This window comes from Haliotis asinina, chromosome 7, assembly GCF_037392515.1.
Source record: "Haliotis asinina isolate JCU_RB_2024 chromosome 7, JCU_Hal_asi_v2, whole genome shotgun sequence".
NCBI classification, from domain to species: domain Eukaryota; kingdom Metazoa; phylum Mollusca; class Gastropoda; order Lepetellida; family Haliotidae; genus Haliotis; species Haliotis asinina.
The window spans coordinates 59,127,980-59,150,580 of record NC_090286.1 but is presented as its reverse complement, the minus strand read 5'-3'; the positions used below and the strand labels follow the sequence as shown (position 1 = coordinate 59,150,580).

The following is a 22,601-nucleotide window of genomic DNA, read 5'->3' as shown; positions in this document are numbered from 1 at the left end:
GTTTTCGGGGATGGGGCAAGGGTGGGGAAATAAGGAAGAAGAGGAGACTCGTCTCAGAGATATGATGGTTCGGTACGGGAGGGGTGTTGCGGTGCAGGGTTGGAATGTCAAGAAGAAGAAATCAATAATCATCAATCGATCAGAGATTTGCACGTTTTGTTTTGTTTATAAACTTCTGTCAAAACGAAAGTCACTGACTTCACTTGGAAACAAAGCGGTATGTTAGATTTATGCTGATTATTTTACAAACAGAAACCATTTTCCAATACATTTACTGAAAGTTCATCGTAATGCTGGTCTTGCATTTGCTGCAAGTCAAAGAAAGAGTCAAGGGGTCAAAATGAACAAAATCAGTAAATCAGTGTTCATTGAAAAAATATGCACGAAGAGGCACGACAGAAATCAGGGAACACATAATTTGTAGCGAGTGTGGCCACCGTGGCATCCATACACACCAACACATGCCTCCTTATTGACGTCGTTTGGATGACGTCCGGAGGGATTCTGTTCATGGGAGTCTGTTCAAGTCTCTGTTGGTTATCTGGAGGTGATACAACCTGTTTCAGCTGACGATGAAGATGATCTCAGAGATGTTCACTGGGATTCATGTCAGAATACGAGAACGCCAGAGAAGGTATTACGCAAGACGTTAACGTTATGCAGGTATTCTCAAAACCTTCTGGCGGTGTGAGATCTCATTGTCGTGCTACAAAATGACTTCACTTGGACGTTGTCCAATAACACCACAAAAGGTCTCAATACTTCATCCCTGTATCGCGAGACATTTAGACTTCTTGTTCTCTTGCCACAAATGTCGCCACATACCATGTCGCCTTCTTCACTGGACAGCTGAACTTCTTGAACGCATTTTGGTATCAGTCGCTCTGAGCAGTGTTTGCCCTCAACTCTAAAAAGCTTCAGGCCCCAAGGACCCAGGGTGTCGGTTCACAAAAGCCTCTGAGCGCTTACTTACTCTGTACGACTTACTGAAGGATACCTAGCATATTTCGTTCCATGCAGACATAGTAAGCCCGTCGTAAACGTCTCTTAAGTTAAGGGTTATTTACGATTTACAATGTCCTAACTTGCACAGTTGGTCAGTCTCTCCTGGATCCAAGACTCGTACTATGCAATCGTTTCTGAAGCAACTGAACCGACTTTCATCTGTAAGTAGCACTCTCTCCAAGCCACCGACGTTCAGTTCGTACCTATTTGCAGTCTGTGTTGACGGTGAAGACGGGTGAATGCCATTCCACAGAAGGGTCGGAACTCTCGCTTTGGAATATGCTGATATTGACCTGGCTTCAGTTTAAGGCTCTTGCCAGTTAACGTTGTGATGCCCCCATACTGGCGATACCAATCGCCTTTTGTCATTGTCCTCGGCATATTCGTGCTGTGTTTTGGTATACTCTTGTATCTATGAACTGTGCTATTCATACCCCACTGTCTATTACATGACACATGCTCTTCATCTGTGATGAGTTTCTCATAGACACTGTTGGTCCATTGTCCCAAATGCTAACTTCATTATAAGTACTGTAACTTAAAAACATTTTGCTTTGATTCTATCGATCATTAACACGTTTTTTCTTTTGCCCACTAGTTAGGAACATGTGAAAAGAGCGCAACATATAAAGACAAACAATAAAGAATTCATTTTCCCCCAATAGGGGTGATAATGTGTTCCCTGTATTTAACGCATCACAAATTCTACGCTTGGGCCAGAGGATGTAGACTAACCTTTAGCAAAAATAGGTCTTAGCCTTCATTTTTAGGGAGGGTTAGTATAATTTAAGCATATTCTAAAGTTATATACAGTTTACACGTGGGGTTTACATATTGAAACGGTTCCAGTTTGCAAACGAGATGTCTAAAAGATTACCGTTTATGGACATTTTTGTCATTTCATCTGCGGATAACACGTTGCCCGTTCACGAACACCTGGTGTCATCAATGATTAGCAGTGATTACCGATATTTTGCATTTTTCACCAACTTGGAGGTCGTTTCCTTGATAAATCAAGAATCATTGTTCTTAACGTAATGATACAAAACACTGAATAATATTTTTTCCTATGCCCTATGGTTGGATACAATACTAAACCGCTAAAGAAATGTCACGCTACGAAACAATTGCCAGATATGTTTCATGTTAATTTTAATGATTTTTTCTCTTTTTTATATGTTAGGTAGACCTGGTTTTGTAGCCAAGGTTCAAATAGCCAATTTAGCCAATCTGGTTTCAGATGTTTTAGTTTATACAAGAAACATGTCGTCAAAATGCAGTAACCAAAGCAATGATGGGATGTATTTCATGACAATGACAATGCACGTGCATCCGGAGTTGTCTTCCCTATAAGAAGAGCCATCGGCTGTAATTCATGTACAGCTAAATCATAAGAAAGGATGAATATGTTCACTGACTGATCTAAATTGTTTGCCGTATCGTCATAATAGAAGGTGTCAGAAATGTTTGGTTGTGGGGTGTGGTGATGTGGGCTGGATTCTTCCACAAAACCATTGTCAACCTGATCTAGAGATCTATCCCCGTCATGTCCAACGTCAACTCCGTATTTACAAACGACAATGACACGCCTTACACAACACTGAAAACTATGCAGAATTTGTTTTCCTTTCGGTGTCATTTCAGATTAAATCTTATTTCCAATACCACCAAAATATGGTTATACATATATTATGTATGTTTGCAGTGTGCGTAAACAGAGTTCACGATGTGGATAAGAGGCACTGTCGCTGGATAAGAGGCACATTTGAGCACGACTAAATCATATGGTTTCCTAAGAAATGATGTTTTCTTAATAACGGAAAAGTGTCAAAGAGACACATCCCTGAGTACCTGGTGAATCTTCATTTTAATCCAATTTTCAACAAACGCTACAATAGGAACTGTGATAAAGTTGAGAATTATTTACATGATGCATTGCAGGACTTGTCCCAGCTGTGGTATCTTTACATATTGTCAAATTGGAAACATTGCAGCCACACTAAAAATGCCACTGTAGGCCATTAACCCGTCATGTCTGTTTGTATCGTTATGGATTTTCACAGCCTGGAATTGCTGATTCCCAAACCAACCAGCTGCTGCCGTCGATTCTTTGAAGGAGAAGAAGAAATTTATTCAATTTAAAGGTCACAGGCAATAAATACAAACAGCATGATGGTTCGAAAACCGTACCCGTCTCGGTATGGGAACGTGCACGAGGGTGCATTCTTGAGAGTTTGACCAAAGTTTCATTTTCCATATCATCTGTCAAAACGTCAGAATTATCAAACATAAATCTGTCCAGTCGTAGACGGTATCTCACACGCTCGAACATTGAGCTATATAATTGCATAATTCCTTTTAACATCATTTCTCTCTTGTCACAGTCTCAAGTTTTTGAGAGGGTAGATTTAGAAATGGGTACAATGTGATAAGTCCATTTCTGGTGTCCCCCGCCATGGTATTGCTGGGATGTTGCGGTGTAAAACGTAACTCACTCTCACACACTGTAGTGTCAATCACGTACCTCGAGTGCCCTTTTGCATGTTTAACTTGATGTCTCCCATTGCCGAAGTTAATGAATGCAGTTAACTATTTAGACCGCTGCGGTGGCTGAGTGGGTCAGATCGCGTCCTGGAGGTAACATACAAACAGTGAACAAATTGTTTTTATAAAAACATTTTTCAAAATACACGACTGAATACGGCAGGTATATATTTCAAATTTGTAAATGAATTATGACTAATTTACAATGAGAATTAAAGTCCTTTCGTGCCAAAAACGGCCAAGAGGCCAAATATCAGTCCCACTGATTTGGATCCAGCAATGAACATCATGACTAGGGATCAAAATTTTGTTTTCTAATTAGTGTGATGAGGCGCTGAGTGTATTTCTAGCATACAACATGTGTTTTAGTGAGCGAGTTTAGTTTTACACCGCACTCAGCAACATTCCAGCTGTATAAGGGACAAGGAGAAGAGAAAATCACCGAAATCTTCAATTTTGCTCACATAAAGATGCTAACGACGTTGGTCGTTCTGTCCCATGTGGTCATTGTGAGTACAATGTCGTGACAGTTGTCAGTTGACAGTTGTCAGTCTCTGCCATTGTTACCACCGCATTGATCCGAATAACTGCTTGACTAACTTAGTCCTTCTCTAACGATAATGATGTTTGTTACTTTGGTCACGTATACTCTGCTACAGCACCGATGAAAACCTGACAAAATATTCTGCCAACCCCTTCCTGGATTTTTTTTCTATTGTAAATAAACTGGCTGTCGCCCAGCAGTGAAGGGCGCCATTGTGCAGTCCCCGCTCAGTGAAGTGCCAGTGCATCATACCCAGATAACCAGGCTGGCCTCCAGGGCTTTGAAAGAAGTTGTGATTGTACAATGCCACTTAGAAAGTACAGTCCGTTTGATTCCATTTGAGACCAATGAATTGCTCACTAACACAAAATCTAATAATTGCAACAAAACCAAATTTTGCACAGCCACATGAAATCGACAGACCAACTCTGATGATGTGTCTCATAATTTGGGACACCCGAATAAAAAAGTTATTTAACAAACGATCATCATTTTATTGTCACCTTTCGCTAGTTTGTACGAGGGGGGCCTCTTGCTGGTAGAACAGCCAGGTGGGCAAGGTGCGCGTGTGAAATTGACACGTGTGATTTGCTCGGCGAACTAGACATTCGTGATTGCAGTACCTGAAACAACGAGATTATCACACGACGCTAAGCCAACTATTTGCAAAGTATTCAACTTTTTTGAAACCGAAGGTGAAAGGGGTAGGCCTCAACGTGCTGTGGCTAAGTATCGTTTACGAACTGCACGTGCTGTTTGGATGAAGGAAGGGAAGTCAAAAACTATCTTGAAAAATTGTACCGATTCAACCTGCAATGACACAACTAAGTGGACCGTCTCAAAACCCACACAATGTGAGAAAGTCGATTCATTTCAACAATAGCTGGTAAGAAACGACATCGAGTCTCTATATAATCAAAGTACCTGTGTCTCTCTGCGAATTCTGAAAAAAGCATATGAAGACAAATCATTCTTTGGTCACTTCAAAATATCACTTATGGACGTTGCTTCACAAATTTGGTTTCCGTTACAAACAAGTAGGCTCAGAAAATAGACGTGTACTGTGCGAGAGGTGTGATATTGTTCGACTAAGAAACCAGTACTTATGCACAATTCGAAAGAAACGTACAGAGGGTTACGAGCCTGTATATTTGGACGAAACATGGGTAAATGTTTCCCATACCACAAGGACACAATGGTTCGCTAGCTCCTCTTCAGAGTCCTTTGCCAGAAAGTTACCACTTGGCAAGGGAGAGCGACTGATTGTGCTCCATGCTGGTTGCGAGAGTCGGGGATTCCTACTTGGCTGCTCCCTAGTCTTCAAGGCAAAATCTAAAGACAACCGATACTATCATACCGAAATGAATGGGATGGTTTTCTTAGAATGGGTACCAAATCAATTGGTACCAGCACTGCCCCAAACCCCCCCCCCCCCCCACCCCCCCCCAGCCCCCAACACACAAAAGTCTGCTTGTCATGGATAACGCTCCATATCATGGCGTTCAAGTACCTAATACAAATGCCCAAACATCTAACAGTAAGAGGGGGGACATGATAAAATGGTTGAATATCGTATCCAGAAAAAGCGAAGAAACCTGTTCTGTATGGCATCATAAAGTCAACTAAAACCACACCTGTCTTTAAGGTTGATGAGTACCTTACAGAACATGATCATTCAGTTTTGCGATTGCCACCCTATCATTGCGATTTAAACCCAATAGAACTCATTTGGGGTATCATGAAATCGGATGTTGGCAGGCAAAATGTAACATTCATACTTCGGGATGTACAGACGATTGTTCAACAGTCAATAGACACCATCACGCAGGACACATGGCAAAAGTGCGTTGAGAAAGTTGAGAATGAAATAGGAAGACATTATTGGGACCAAAGTGGACTGGACCATGCCACCATCAAGCCAGCTGTCATCAGGGTAGACTCTGACGATAGTGACACCGATTCGGAAAACAGCGTCTTCTGAAAGTGGCAACACTGACTCCCAATAAATCTCTCAAGTGGTAACCAGAAAACGGCTTTTGAGATGACCCCATCTGCACAACACACGTTTGTTGATTACTTGGCTGTTAACACCAGCACACAAGTCAGCTGCCTGACATTTGAAAGAATTGTCAATATATTAATATAATTATATAATTGTTACATACACCGACGTGTTGGTCTTAACGAGACTCAGAAGTACTTGAGACAGACGTGTGTACAGCAAACATTCGTGAGATGCAAAATGTAGACACAGGTGGACGGTAATATTTTATCAGTAGTTTGTCAGTTAATAGTAATATTTGCCAAAAAACCACTAGAAGCGTCCATACAATCTGCCCAAAGCCGGTCGTGGTATTCACGCTCCACTGCCCAGTACAGGAAGTAAGAGAGTGACGAGTCACGGCCCATGGGCAGGCTGGTGTTGGGATCGTGTTCTGTAGTAGAACTCTTGCTGAGACTGAAGTCAGGTATGTTCAAATATCAATGGTATCAGGGCAGTTACAAGTGTTACACTGTCATTCACTGGAATCAGCTGGTGCACACGTTATGAGATATTGTTGGGTGTGTATGTCCGAGTTGTCTCCCTTACAGGACTTACTTCAATGTTGCAGTTGATTACTTCCTTCTTTGAATGTTTTGTATGCAGTGATATTTAAGCGGGTTTTTTTTATCAAGTTGTTTGGGTTTCTCTCTTGTGGCGATGAAACATGTATTATCGTAGCTACACACCCGAGCGCGGCGACGCTCAAACGTCCAAATACGTGTACGCTTTATGTACACAGTCGGCGACCTCCCACTCACTGGTGAATGAACGGGCTAGCTTGGTGTTACTTTGTCAGCGAGGCGTGACGTCGTGCGAGACAGTTTACGAGATAACGCGGTAATTACCACGATCTACGAATAAAGGTGATCCACGAATTTAGGTTGCGCATTGAGGAATGAAAAACTAATTTTCAGTGTTATATGCCGAGGAAATTGTGCAAACATGTAAGGGAAGTAAATGCAACATGTAAATTAGTACAACATGTTGGGAAGCCAATGAAATATTTTTGCAAGGTGTGAAGGGAGTCAGTGCAAGATAGTAACATTTGCAAGCTAAGAAAATTGCATATGGTATACTAAAATCTGTTTACACATTCAATCCAAGTCCTTATGGTTTGGTATTTAAGATATTTGATACTAAAATTAGCCCAGTTGTTTTATATGGAGCTGAAATATGGGGAGTTGCTAAATTCAATGAAGTTGAAATTGTACATATGTTTTGCTGTAAACGGTTCTTAAATGTCAAGCGGTCGACTCCGAAAATGTAGTTAAGAGAGAATGTGGCCGTTATCTAGTGTATGTATATAAAAAAGGCTGTTAGATATTGGTGTAAAGTATATAAAATGCCAGATTCTAGGTTTGTAAAGAAATGCTACGATATGTTACTTTTAGACTCTGTAAATGGTAAAACAAACTGGACATACAAAATTCGGAATATTGTCTACTTTTTTGGATTTTGCTTTATGTGGGAACATCGGCAAAATTTGTGTAATGTTGATCAGTTCATATCAGAATTTGTCTTTAGACTCAGAGCAAGTTATGAACAAGAGTGGCACTCATCGCAAGTAAATAGTCCTAAATTTTCACTTTATTCTTGTTTTAAAATCTCATTTAATGTTGAATAACATAGAAGATTTATTAATCACAAAATTCCAAATCGGCCCTTGCTAAATTCCGATGTTCTTCGCACCGTCTCCAAACTGAAACCGTTCGATATATTATTAACCAACGCAGATCGAATAGATTATGTCCTGTGTGTAAAAATAACTCTCTTGAAAATGAATTTCATTTTATTTTAGTTTGAATGTAGTTATCAAAATCTGAGATGTTTGTATTTACCACATAAGTTCTATTCAAATCCCACCATTCATGAGTTTAAAAATCTCTAATTAATCTCTAGTGTTAATTGGCAGTCCAGTAAAAAAAATACCTTTATATTTATATACAACATGAAGTGAAACTTAGAGATTCACTCTTGTGCCAGTAATATCATGCTTCCTTTTGTGCATTTTGTAAATCAATTTATTGTCTTTTATTGTCTATTTTATATGCACATACATACAAACAATAAAGAAAGATTGAGTGACGTGATTGAGTACATGATTAGTTGTGTTTTGTTTTCTAGGAAGATGGATGAAGTATCTACCCCTATTGTCATTGACAACGGTTCGAGCACAAGCAGGGCAGGGTTTGCCGGGGCCGCCCAGCCGTTGTGTATCTTCCCGACCATTGTTGGCAGGCCCAGAGGACAGGTCTGAAGCCAACAGTTTCTTTTGGATTTTATAGCAGGGCAAACTCTTATCCCGAAAATTGATTGTATGACTTATTTTCATCTACCTGACATAGATTTTATGGTTACATGTGTTTGTATATTTATGATCAAAGGCATATGCTTTATCGGATAATGGAGACTGGTTCGGGTCCGGCCTTGATATAGAGATAACGTAGACAGACATAGTGTGCACTGTAAGAAAAATCCGGTCGTAAGATTAATTAATACTAATCCACTGGGTACGATATCAGACACACATAGAGCTGTCTCATAGAGCTGTGGAACTCGTGTTGTTAAGTATTCTTTTCTAATCCCTGACGAGTACGTGCCCTGAAGCTTCAACTGTAAACAATGCTTATTCTCTGGACTAATCATTAGTTCCTTACTTGAACACAACAAAAGTCCTGAAAGTCATATTGCATTTGCAGCATTAGCTCGAGAAATATCATTCAGCCAGTGACCGATGTTGTAAATACATATAGCGTCTACGCTCGGATGTTGATCTCTATTCACAATGCGTCATCATAAGGTGCAATATCAATGAAAGTGAGCGTGCATGTTCTTACTTCTTTCTGGAACTGTAATATTGAAACATGAGTTTTGGAAACCACGATTACAATTTCAAGAATGGATTACTACAATCACAAACAGGACGCAGTGTACTCTTGGTACGGACATTTTGTACTTTCAGACGTATTCGGACATATTGAGAAGGTAAATTTTCTATCGCCCATTAACAATACCACATTCATATGTGAAAGTGGATATGCTTTATCCCAACGTTTGTTTAGTGATTGTTTCACACCGCAGTCAAGTCTGGTTGAAATATATAAATTATACAGACAACCATTACACTTCATCACAGGTAATTAATTTCAAATCAATCCTCTAGCCATTGGCGCATAACGCTGGATGTACTGCTCCACCTACACCTACCCGCAGAAAGACCTACACACCTACCACGCACACACCAAAGAAACTAATAAGCAAACAAACAAACAAACAAACAAACAAAAGATTTAATGAACATAGTAAGTGATTGCACAAAATCAATGACAACCCCCAGTAGTATAGGGAATGGGGGTTCTGGACCACTTTCAAGAAATGTCTCTACAAAGCCTTATTTACTAAATAAGGCTTTGGTGGGCCCATTAGCTCTTGCTACTATTACCCCTACTATAAAAAAGTTGGCGGTAATTTACTGTGCCTTGGTAGGAGGTAACACTGTGCCGTACGGTACGATCAATAATTCTTCTCTTACAAAACCCCTACCCGGCCTATGTCACGTTTACCTCGATGAAACAGTTTAACGTGAACCGCCTACGATCTCTTTGGTGTTCATAATAAAAGCTTGCTGGGCTTTTTGTATCCCCTGTTCTATGTACTTTTTTTTCTCGTCCTCGCTGATAGCAGACTTACGAGACTTGGATCGAATATCTTGTTTCATTCCGTTATATTTTTTGAGTTCAGATAGGATTGAACGAAACTCCTCTTCTGAGATCTTACTGTCAGAGAGTGCCGTGGAAATTCGCTCACTCACTGTGTTCAGCTTTGCTTCGGCCAGAACCCTGATCTCGTCGTGTTTCAATGCCTTACGATTAAGTCTGCGTGATACTAACTTAAGAGCCAACCCTACCAACCCTGTCACCCCAGCCGTTATTTCAATACCTAGCACTATAGGTGCAGCCACGATGGTGGTTAACAACCCAACGCCTGCCGCCCCTAGTCCCATGCTGGTTGCCATAAGGGTAGTGTCAGCCCCGTCCACGATATTGAAAGCTCTATTGTACTTCTTACATAGTGCTTTCCGCGTGTCACGGTCTTGTTCTAGTTGACGTTTCACATCACATAACTGCCTCAAGCGGAACCCATCTACGGTTTCCAACGTCTTCGCTACTTCCTCTATGACTGGGTACAGACCCATCCTATAATATATATTTTGAAAGATTTTTTAATTGGGTTTCAATTAAAAGTCTATCAATGAATTTGAAGTCTACAAGTTCTAGACTACTAGTCAGGGTAATAGGTGAGAGGTTAATAAAATTTCCTGTTGTAATAGAAACCCCACTGAGGTTTATTAAGCGGTTTATAAGACCCGTGGTACCCCATTGTATAACAATACGACAATATCGGTGTATGTGTTCTTTAGCCCAGTGTATTAACACCCCGGGTAAAATTTGGTGTGATATTGGGAGGGTTCTATAGAAAGACGTAAAGAAGACTTCTATGATGAGGGTGGAAGGGGAAGATATTCTATCAAGATCACTGCTAAATTTTAATTTATTGTCTGGATGAGCACTTAACCCATTTTTTTCGTAACTAACAGATTCTGTGTTTACTAATGTATTCTCCGGAATGAAATCCCCGGGCCAGATACCGTTGTTCCTAATCTTAGAGATATACCCATTATTTAATATCATATTAGGTGAGGTGGGTGTTAAGTTGATCAGCCATTTAGGTTTTTTAAAATCTGGTAACGGCACCCGTCTGTACACGTTGTCTTTGAAGTGCAGGATGTATAATTCATCTTCCTCACCAGGCTGATCGAATCCCTCCGTATCTCCCAGGTCGTTAAGCGTAGTGTTGGGGTGATGACTGGTCATTATTATACTATTACGATATAATTTCCAACTGGTTTTCTGATAATAATTCAGGGGTTAACTTAATACCCATGAAGTGTATGTTGTCAGGCAGGAATATGTTGATTAATGATATCTTGTTTTCCACGATCACGTTGACCCCCTGCAGACTGGTCTTGGAGTCGACACCCACCCGCACGTAAACGTTGCAAACTTGATACTGGTGTCGTTTCACCCACCCGAGTTTGATCCCCTTCACGATCTCGACATCATTCACCGATGGTTCCCCTAGGTAGACTTTGATGAACAGTGTTGAGTTTGCCGGTAGACTCTCTAGTATCTTGACCACGCCTTCGAATTCAGACACCAACTGCAATTTCACGTTTTGTATGGCCGGTTTACTCGATAGCATGTGGGCTGCTATAGTGTTGACTGGGCTGACGACTATGCTACGTCTCTGAGTTGGGACGTAAGCCACGAGCAGGGTTCCATTGTTCACGACTTTGTTTAGGTGGTTGTCTTTGTTATCCGTGAACACGTAAGGGGAGACGAGTCTAATATTGAGAAACCATTTGTTATCGGGTAACAACACCCACTTGTCATCTTCGGTGAAGACGAGCATATATGGTTTGTTTTTGACGACGGTAGTGCTCTCAACATCGTCTAAGTCGAACAGTTTACCTCCGAACGATGGGTATATTACCCAACTATTATCACCGGTGTTGACAAGGGAGTACTTAGTGTTGACTATTGCTCTTGTGGTATCTATCATATCACTTAGGGTTCCACCGGAGGGGATTTCAACGCGTTTGTAAATGTTGTTTTTCAGTTGCAAGGCATACGATTTACCATCTACTCCGGGAGCGTCGAAACCGCGTGTGTCTCCGAGGTCGGAGATCCCGATATTGACGCATTTTTTCACTCCGGGCCCTTGTGCGCTGGTCATGTTACGTGAAGCGTTAAGCTGAGGTATCCTATATTTACAGGATTATGATTTATATCTAACACCGATATTGTCAGCTCAGGTATGTTGCCCTGGATTAATCTCTTATACTGCCGTGGTGAAAACGACTCGGTTCTACCGTCGTTGTATTTCTCAGTTTTCACCGGCACTGCTCTCAGTATAGTGGAAGGGTGACCTCCTTGAATGTTGTACGTTGTGCTCACCTGACCGAGATGAATGTACAGCTCTCGGTACGGTACTAGGTCGGGTAACTTCGTGCCTGTGACGGTTGTTGTTGGTTTTATCTCGTCAGGAGACATACCGAGTATCCTCGCTAATGGTCGGCCGAGCCTCAAGGGGTTTCTTCCGTTGTTGATTAACACCACTGTACCGTTTGAGTCGTTCATCTTGAGTTCGGCTCCCAGGGGTTTGAAGACCTCGTCGTTTAGAGAGCACACGCTGTAGTAGCCGTCAGTTATCTGGCTGCGAGTTCCACTGACGAACAGCTTATTGTTGCTGATATTAATGTTAGTCCATTGCGGTAGGTAGGTGATATCGCAGAGTGCGACTTCGAGTTGACCTGACGTGTTATCGATCGCGTGCGTCAGCTGAACGGCCTCACCGCTCGTTATTCCTGGAAGTGTTATGTACATATTATAATATATGAATTATAAATTATAATATGGATTTAGCACACTTGAAAATCGTGGTGAATGCAGATGGTACGGGGTTTAAAACAACCTTTATTGATATCTTTGAAAAGTATGTCGTGTCCGTTAATAACGCGCAGGCGGTGGTAAACTGGAATCAAAACCCAATGCAGTTTTGGCAGAACCAACTCAACTTTGCTGTGTGGTGTGCGACGACAGGGTCGGGTGTGAAACCAGACTACGGTATAGACAAACTGAGTAAGGCGGTTATTTTGTTTCATATTTATTATCAAACGAGACGAATATTGAAGGAAATAAGTGCTCCTCTTCCCCAAGATAAAGCGTGGAGTATGACGAATAACCCCTATGATAGACGCGCTTATGAACGTGTTTGTGGGGAGTTTGAGATTCCAACAAATAAAGACTTTCGCCTTCCTGGTGTGAACCATGGTCTCGGTATAGTTCTCGTGTACTTCTACAGGTCCGGAAAATATTATGCCGGTTCTAAAGATGGTTCATACAACCCAAACCGGCATACATTTACAGGCCCCACAACGAATGAAAAGATCCATGTCAGCTGTATAAAGCAAACCAGTCCTGATGCAGCCACAGCCTGGACTAAAATGATCTCAAAAACATCGAAAGAATTCACTCGTGCTGGTACAATACGCTTGAACGACTCGATTCGAACGTACGTGTGGGCGCTGTTGGGTGCGCAGTCGATGACGCGTTCCAACATCCTCGGTAAGGGAACTGCTTACGACGCTCAGACACAGTTCGTTTCCAACGTTGAGGATGCTATCAATTCTCCAGTTGATCTCCCGAGGGCCATCGACCGTTACCAAAACGTGTTAGAATACGCCAGATCGAAAGTCAATTACGTGTTCGGTGTGGGGTTGTACATGGCCCCGAGTGATATGCAACTGAGAATAAAAAAAGTGGTGGGTTATAACAACAAAATAGTCATAGCCACGGCGGACCAAAAGTTGGGTATCAACCCCGATATTAACACTGCCTATATCCCACACATCCCACCACGTGAAAAGGGTATAGTGGCGCCACCTCCGGAGCCTAAAGTTCATGTGCCCCCAACACACCCCCATATGCATGTGGGGTTACCCACCTATCAGCAGCATATTGATAATAAAACAGCCCTGGTGGTTGGTGGGGTAACTTTGGGACTTATTTGGTTAAAGATTTCTTAGCCGCTACGTACACCAGGCCCGCCACGGCGACGATGGCTGCCCACAGGTTTTGACTGAGCCACATGGCAGTTTTAGACAGAGCGCCCAACAACCACGAGACGATGCTACCCAGGATGCCGGGAAGGGCTTCGGCGGCTTTACCAGCTAGTTTAGCTAGGCCTTCCCCGAGTTTTTTGATCCAGTCTTTAACACCCCCACCGCCACTTGGAGTTCCGCCGCCTCCTGTAGACCCAACAGGGGTACCCCCTGTTAGTGACACCACCAGGGTTGATATGATGAAACCCAATGCAGTCAGAATGCTGGCGATGGTGATCCCTTGCTCCCGGAACAATATCCGAATCCTGTCTGCTAACGTGGTGTCTCGGTGGAGGACTTGATTGATGGTTTCCCGTATACGGCTGACCTGGGATCTAAGCTTTTCTTTGTAGCCGGACGCTGTCTCCAACCAGGTCTGCCTTTCATCTTCCAAATTACGTATTCGTTCCTCAATGGTGGCTTTCATAGACTCGTCCTCAGTTTCACCGAGTTTTTTCTTTTCATAGGCGATGTGGTCGTCTATCTCACTCATTTTGGCTGTGCTTTTCCAGAGCTGACCACGAATGGTTTGCATCAACAGGTCCAACCCCCTCAGTTCCCGAACGGTAAATTCGAGTCCCGGGAAGGGTTCGTTCTCGTAGTCGGCCAACATCTTTTTAATATCATAAGTCATGTTTTGATCTGATGTGGCGTCCCTGATACCTTCCAGACCTTGAACTAACTTCGGAGGATACTGCTTAGGTCGCGCGCCACCGTAATCTATGAAACCTAGTTCATCTTGGACCAACTGACTTCCATGTTTACCAGCTAATGTTGATAAAGCAAGCGGTTCTCTAGTGCGTTTATTCATGAGATCGATCTCCGGGCGAGACTTCAAACGCAGCGTGCCATTGCTGAGGGTAAAATCGGAATAGTTCCTTCCCAACGGCTTGAGTTTGGATTTATTTTCAACTGCGTTGTAATAATCGTCGACGGCGCCTTTAAGGAGCTCGTCACCTTGCGAGAATGAGGTCTCCTGGTCATCATTGAATGCCTGGGCACTATCGTCCCACATATCATCCATAGGTATGTCTTCATCCATTAGTATTAAAAATATATTTCTTTTATATAACAATGTACGGTAGAAAATTAGATCCTTTCAGAAGATTGAGAGAGCCATTAGGTGCCAGAGCCGTGCGCCAGTCGGTGACTATCACCAACAATCCCAGCAAGATAGACCAGAACCAAACTCTGCTGGTTAGATTTCCAAACCTTGGTGAGAATGACCTCATTGTACCAGGCACTGTTCGACTGGCGTTCAATATCACGTTGACCTCCGACAACGACAAACGCGAGCTAGTGCGGAACGTGGGTCGAGCTATCATCAAGAAAACGACCGTCAAGATCAGCGGTAATGAGGTGCTGAGCATCGACGACAGCGACGTGTTTCACTGCTACAAGGATCTCTGGAAAAGCGATGGAGAACGAGTCAATGATGTGTACCAGGGCATCAGCAAATCAACCCGGGCGCGCATAGGGTATGTCTTCACGCAAGACCAACAAGACAAGCTATCGGCCGGTGAAAAGGCCATCGCTCTAGCATACGGGAATCGATTCTGCGTGCCGCTCGACTTCGAGTTGCTCACGGGACACGCGCCGTTTTACCAGGCCGCGCTGGGTGATAGGCTCGAATACGAGCTCACGTTTAACGACTATAGCAAAGTAGTGCGTACGCCGAACGGTGATGAGGCCAGTTATGCCATAGACAACATCTCTCTGGAGTTCGACATGGTCACTAGCCCGGAGCTGGCCAGGCAGGTTCGAAGTCAGTACTCTGGGAAGATGGCTATCCTATACGATCGCGTACTGAGGCATAGATCAGTCGTGCGAGATAAGAGCGACACTGTGTGGAATATCAACCTGAACGTGCCGGCGAGATCGATGAAAGGTATCCTGGTCGTCCCCGTGGAGGATTACGAGCCATTCCAGAGGGACAGCGAGAAGTTTTTCAACCCCGAGATTGAAAAGGTGGAAGTGACCATCGAGGGCGTGCCCAACCAGCTGTTCAGTCATGGTATGAGGCCACACCAGCAGTGGGATGAGATAAAAAAGCTACCAGTGGGGGATTACATAACAAAGGACCTGGACCTAAGCTCCGTGCAGATCGGTGAATACCTGACCACCAAGTACGCCCTATGGTTGGACATGCGATCCACGGATGATGATAAACTGCACGGTAGCGGGCGTCGTATAGATAACGGCAGCGAAGGGATAACCATCCAGATTAATAAGAAGGCCCAAACCGCTGGTAAGTTGAAATTATATCTGTACGTTATTATGGACGCGCAACTTAATATAGACAATGGGAGATTCGTGCAAGCCATCTACTGATGGGGGGTACCCCCCCACACCCCCCAACAATAAACTGCCACAACTACCCACTGACCCACACTGCGCCATAGTGTGCGGGCAGACTGGCTGTGGGAAGACCGTTTTCGTGTTGGATATGTTGGAGGGTTACTACAAGGATGTGTTCGATAACATTGTTATCATGTGCCCTACTCTGAGCATGAATAAAACGTACGCGCGACCTTGGGTGATGACGGACCCGGACGTACACAAAATCGACCCTGGAACACGCCTGCAGGACTGGTTGAAAGCTCTTCACGAGAAATTTAAAGGGGAACCGACGCTGTTCATACTGGACGACTGCAGCGCTAATCGCGAGATAACAAAAAAGAGAGACATGCTATCGTACCTGGCCTTCTCCGGCAGGCATGCAAATCACAGCGTCTGGGTGCTAACGCAGAAGTTCAACTCGGTGTTGAAAGACCTCAGGGAGCAGACGCGATGGGTGGCCTTATTTCACTGCAAGGACAGGGATTCGTTTGAGGAGTGTTTGAGAGAGAACGATGTGATGAGTAAATTAGAACGGGAACGGGTGAAGAAACAGCTCGCTGAAACTAAACACGCTAAGCTCGTTCTAAAGACCGACCAACCAGTAGCATATATAGTTTGCTAAGCAAAGCTAAGCAAAAGCTAAGCAAAGCTAAGCAAAGCTAAGCAAAGCTAAGCATATAGCTATGATATTTGAAGTATTTGTCGTGTGCAACTTAACTTTCATTTCTCTGTGTTTTGTTTGTATCGGGTATTATATAGTTAAAACTAAATCTTACTTGTTATATTATAAGATGGAGTGTGAGGAATTGCTCGAACAATTGTCGTTGGAGGGTTCCCCCACGCCGCCCGCAGGCCCCACTGATGACAAGCGAGAGAAACTGGTGGCGTTGGCTGTTGGCGGCAAAGCCAAACATTACTTTGGAGACTACACCCCGGATAAAATTCACAAAATGTCAGCCGAAGAAATCGATAAGCTGTACGCTAGATACGAGTCCCGGCTCGGAGCAGAAATGACAAAAACAATAGGATCGGCTATGACCCAGATATACACCGGTATTGTATCACAATTCCTTCCCATTCCACCAGAGCGCCGACTTTACCTATGGGAGGACCTCGAGAAAGACCCTTTTATCGAACACGCCGTGAGCTCTATCAGCTGCGGGCTGTACCACAAATATGGCATGTTGTTGGCTCCAGTGACGGCGGCGATTATCACGGCAAAACATTGTCAATTTGAGAGAAAGAATAATAATAATAGTATAGATGGATGCTGCACAGGAAACCCCAGTGGGGGTACCCCCCACACCCCAAACAGTGAGTCCCGAGGTGACGGAACCAGTGAGTCCCGAGGTGACGGTGGAGACCACTTCAACAGTAACCAGACAGAAGAATCCTAAGAGAGTAGCTGCCGGTAAAAAACGGTGGTGTAACCAACATAAAGTGACCAACCCAACCCGACTGTTGTTGGCTGTAGGTGTAACTGCTGCCTTGGCTATCTCGTGGTTATATACACGTGAGGGAAACCCTCACCGTGAGGTGGTACCCCCCACGCCGCCGGCAGGCCCCACTGTCGACCCGCATATCATGTTATAATTTTAATATTTTATATCATATACATAATGTCTGAGGGGAAAACGTTCGTCAACGACGCATACCACGCCACAGTGGTCGCCAGTCTAGCCGTAGGGTACGCTCGGTTGACTAAAATGGTGCTTAAACAACCAACTATCAAGCTAGATTTCAACCTGCAGGATATGGGTATGCTCATAATGAACCTTGGTATGGCGATGGCCACAAAAGACATCCTAGTAAAACAAGGAATAATACCTGATAATATAATGAAATAAATATAGGGATGGCCACGATAGCTATGATGGTCGGTGGGGCGTTAGTGAATGCCCTGGCATTTTCCGGGAGTAATTTCCTCTTCTCGAAACTACGAGATGATCACGCGGCTGAAATACAGGAAGAAAGGATGCGACACGATCTCGCTACTGAGAAATTACAAAGAGCACAGGCCGAGTACGCTAAAAAACGCCTCCAGAGGATCGATTTTATTAATGAACAACTCAAGTGTGAAAACCATGCCGTTCAAACATTCAACGATGTTGATGAAGCAATGAAAGAATACTATCTACTAACTGGTAAACAATTGGAACCGCTCAATAAACCCACACTCGCTCAGTACTACACACCATCCAAGGGACAAATGAATCGTGAACTGGGCTTCATAGTGTTGGGTATAGCAGCTACTGCATTGGTTGCGAAGCAATTAAACTAAAATACCTATATAAGTAAACATGAGACCCGCTCCATACCGATGCGAATATATACTTATGGGGAAGACCGAGGCCTGTGGTAGGAAATGCAGGAATCAGGGGTTCTGTTGTTTCCATATGGGAAGTCCTAACTACACGTGTTCTGTGTGTGGTATCGGGGTTAAAGGGCACTACTGTTTATGTAAAGCTCACGGAGCGAACGTAGTCAGACATCAACTCATATACGAGAATAAAAAAGGCTACATAAAAGAACGTAGGCGACTGCTCAAGATAGCCACTTAAGAGTTACCTCCCCTTACTGTGAACCAATTAGACATTAGTTTTCTTAGGTGTAAACACGATGTCTACTGTGCGCGAGCTCAAGAGGGTCGCAAAACAGAGAGGTGTTATCGGGTATTCTAGAATGCGGAAGTCAGCATTGTTGAGATTACTAGGTTTAGAAGCCCCTCCTACGGTAAAACAATTAAAAGCTCAAGCAAAACAGCTTGGGCACACGGGTTATTCAAACCTGGGGAGAGCCGGGTTAACCGCATTGTTATCACATACCCCCGTAGCAAAACCTCCCACTGTAAAACAACTGAAAGCCGAGGCACACGATTTGGGTTTAGGCGGGTATTCCCGTATGAGAAAACCACAGCTTGTAGAATTATTACGACAGAATAGAGCTATTGACCTACAGTTCGTGCGCACTGAGCGCGCTGTAGGTAACTATTTGAGAGGTTGGCGCATGCACGTTGATAGAAACATAGACATTACAGATATCAAGCCTCTGATAGCTGATAAGGTCAACCAGGAACTAAATAATCTAGGAAGTATCAAGTTTCAGATCACAGTGAAAATGTCGCTCGATAAGCAGGTTGGGAGTACCACTGAGTATGTTCAACCTTACTTCCGAGGCCAACAAGAGGTCGTCACACATGCAGAGACCATTGACGCATCAATCGATAATAGTTTTCAGCAGATACGAGAATACCTAGAACGCTACACACACTTGGGGTCCGGGTGGGCTGTAGATAAAATCGATAACGTCTATCTAGACATAGCTAACTACGTGCCGTTCAGAGGCGGGTCATACCTAGCCTTGCCCCCCTACTATAAGAACAAACATGCCATAGTAAACGTTAAGAATAGAGGAAACGATTGCCTGAGGTTAGCTATCAGGTCAGCCTTATTTCCAGCTGGCACTCATTCAGATAGGCTTTCTAGCTATCCCCAAGATGATGGGCTTAATTGGGATGGTATAGATGAACCCACCCCAATATCCCAGATCACTAAAGTAGAAAAACAGAACAATCTGGCTATAAATGTCTTTGGGCACGAAGGCAACACAACAATAGTACACAGGGTCAGCCCGGTGAAGGATCGCCAAGTTATCAATATATTCATGATCCAGCGAGGTGAAAAGTATCACTACACATGGATAAAACATCTCAGCCGGTTGTTGCACGACCAATCGGCACACAGAGAAAAGACCCACTTCTGTGAACGATGCCTACACGGTTTCAGTCGAGCTGATTTATTAGAATCCCACCGGGATGATTGTCAAGGTGTGGGGCAGACGGCCATACGAGTCGACATGCCTAAGGAAGGTGAAAATATCCTAAAATTCAGTAACCACAAGAACCAAATGTCTGTACCTTATATTATATACGCCGACTTCGAAGCCTTAGTTGTGGGTGGGGATTCCCCCACACCCCCTAGTGGGGGTAGCTTCACCCACAAGACACAAGAGCATAAAGCCTGTTCGTTTGGATACATTGTCGTCCGTTGTGACGGGGAAACGAAAGCTCCGGTAGTGTATAGGGGGCCTGACGCGGCTGAAAGGTTTCTAAAGTGTTTGCAGGAGGAAGAAAAAATTATTAGGAATGCATTGTATAGAATCGCTCCCATACGTATGACCCGAGCTGACAGGCTAGCTCACGCTAGTAGCACTAACTGTCACGTGTGTGAATCACCACTTAACGGTGATTCGGTGAGAGATCACTGTCACATAACTGGTAAGTATAGAGGCGCCGCTCACAACGCGTGCAACCTCAAGCTTAAAATCAACCCTAAGACAATAAACATCCCCGTTGTCTTTCACAACTTGAGAGGGTACGACTCACACTTGATCATGCAGGCCATCGCGAAAATCGATGGTAATATAACGTGTATCCCCAACAACATGGAGAGATACATCTCCTTCAGCTTAAACGGACTTAGGTTCATTGACTCGTTTCAGTTCCTCCTGTCGTCACTCGACAGTCTGGTCAAGGCCAACAATACCTTCCCTATCACCGATCGATACACAGACGCCGAGACTAGACCCCTGCTGATGAGGAAGGGTGTGTACCCCTATGAGTACATAGATAGTTGGGCCAAGTTCACCGAGACCAGACTACCCCCTATTGACTGCTTTTATAGCAAGCTGAATGAGGCGTCCGTCTCACGAGATGATTACTCGCACGCGACTAACGTATGGAATAAACTGGGTTGTAAGAACCTGGGTGATTATCACGACCTGTACTTGAGGACAGATGTACTGCTGTTAGCCGACGTGTTTGAAACGTTTCGGCGGACCTGTTTAAAGCAGTATAAACTCGACCCCGCATGGTATTACACCAGCCCAGGTCTGTCGTGGGACGCCTTGCTTAAAAAGACCGGAGTTAATTTGGAATTGCTCACAGATTACGACATGCACCTATTCATTGAGAAAGGCTTGCGAGGTGGGATTTCCATGGCATCCAAACGATACGCTAAAGCAAATAATCAATACGTGAAAGGTTACGATCCTAACAAACCAACCAATCACATTCTCTACCTCGACGCAAATAACCTGTACGGCTGGGCCATGAGCCAGTATCTACCTACAGGGGGATTCGAATGGGTACCCCACGTTGATGTTATGAGCATTGCACCAGATTCGAACAAAGGTTATATCCTCGAGGTTGACTTAGAGTATCCCAAGGCATTACACGCATCGCACAACAGCTATCCCCTTGCACCCGAACGTATGAGGGTTAACCCAGACTGGATGTCTGAGTACCAACATAACTTGTCAGGTGGTCGTGTGACAGACGTTGAAAAACTCGTGCCTAACTTAATGAATAAGACCAAGTACATCGTTCACTATCGCAACCTACAGCTGTACCTGTCGTTGGGTATGAGGCTGGCCAAAATACACAGGGTGCTCATGTTTGACCAGAGCCCATGGATGGAGCCCTACATCAGAATGAACACAGACCTACGAAAAAAAGCCACCAGTGATTTCGAGAAAAATCTCTACAAGCTCATGAACAACTCGGTGTTTGGTAAGACTATGGAGAACCTGAGGAAACGCGTGACCGTGAAGCTGGTTAGATCTAGTGAGGAAGACAAGCTCAGGAAATTGATAGCCAGTCCGGCATTCAACCGTAGCAAGATATTCACAGACAACCTGGTTGCCCTACACATGAAGAAAAGCCACATAAAATTCAACCGACCTGTTTACGTGGGGATGAGCATCCTCGATTTATCCAAACACCTGATGTACGACTTTTACTACAACGAGCTCAAGAAACAGTACGGCGACAGGTGCGAAGTGCTGTACACTGACACGGATTCCCTGCTGATGGAGATTCGAACCGAGGACGTGTACGAGGACATGAAGAAACACCTCGATTTATACGACACCAGCGACTACCCTAAGACCCATACCCTACACAGTACGGTAAATAAAAAGGTCCTAGGTAAGATGAAGGACGAGTGTGCTGGCACGCCCATAGCCGAGTACATAGGTTTGAGACCTAAGATGTACTCCATACTGAAAGCCGACAATAGTGAGATCCGGAAGGCTAAGGGGGTTAAGAAGTATGTGGTGAAACAACACATCAAACACGCCAGATTCAAGGAAGCCCTGTTCAAGACCCGTACCTTTAGACATAAAATGAACACACTTAGAAGTGATGGACATAAGATATACGGACTGACTATAAACAAGACGTCCCTGTCGCCTATGGACACGAAACGTTGGATAGCTATTGATGGTATAAACACATACGCGTATGGACATGAAAAAATTTGAGGCTATTTACTACAGCCCGCGTGGGTACTGGAAAGGAGCTAGCGCAGTAGATAAGCTAGCTAAAATAGCGCGAGTACCCC

General features: G+C 43.8%; 2 protein-coding genes across 2 annotated transcripts in view; both read left to right on the top strand.

Moving 5' to 3' along the window:
- LOC137291278 (actin, cytoplasmic-like) overlaps window positions 1–22,601 on the top strand; it is a 162,525-nt gene that overhangs the window by 39,102 nt on the left and 100,822 nt on the right. The window lies entirely within an intron of this gene.
- LOC137291117 (uncharacterized) overlaps window positions 1–22,601 on the top strand; it is a 52,027-nt gene that overhangs the window by 9,379 nt on the left and 20,047 nt on the right. The gene's annotated exons all lie outside the window — the stretch shown is intronic.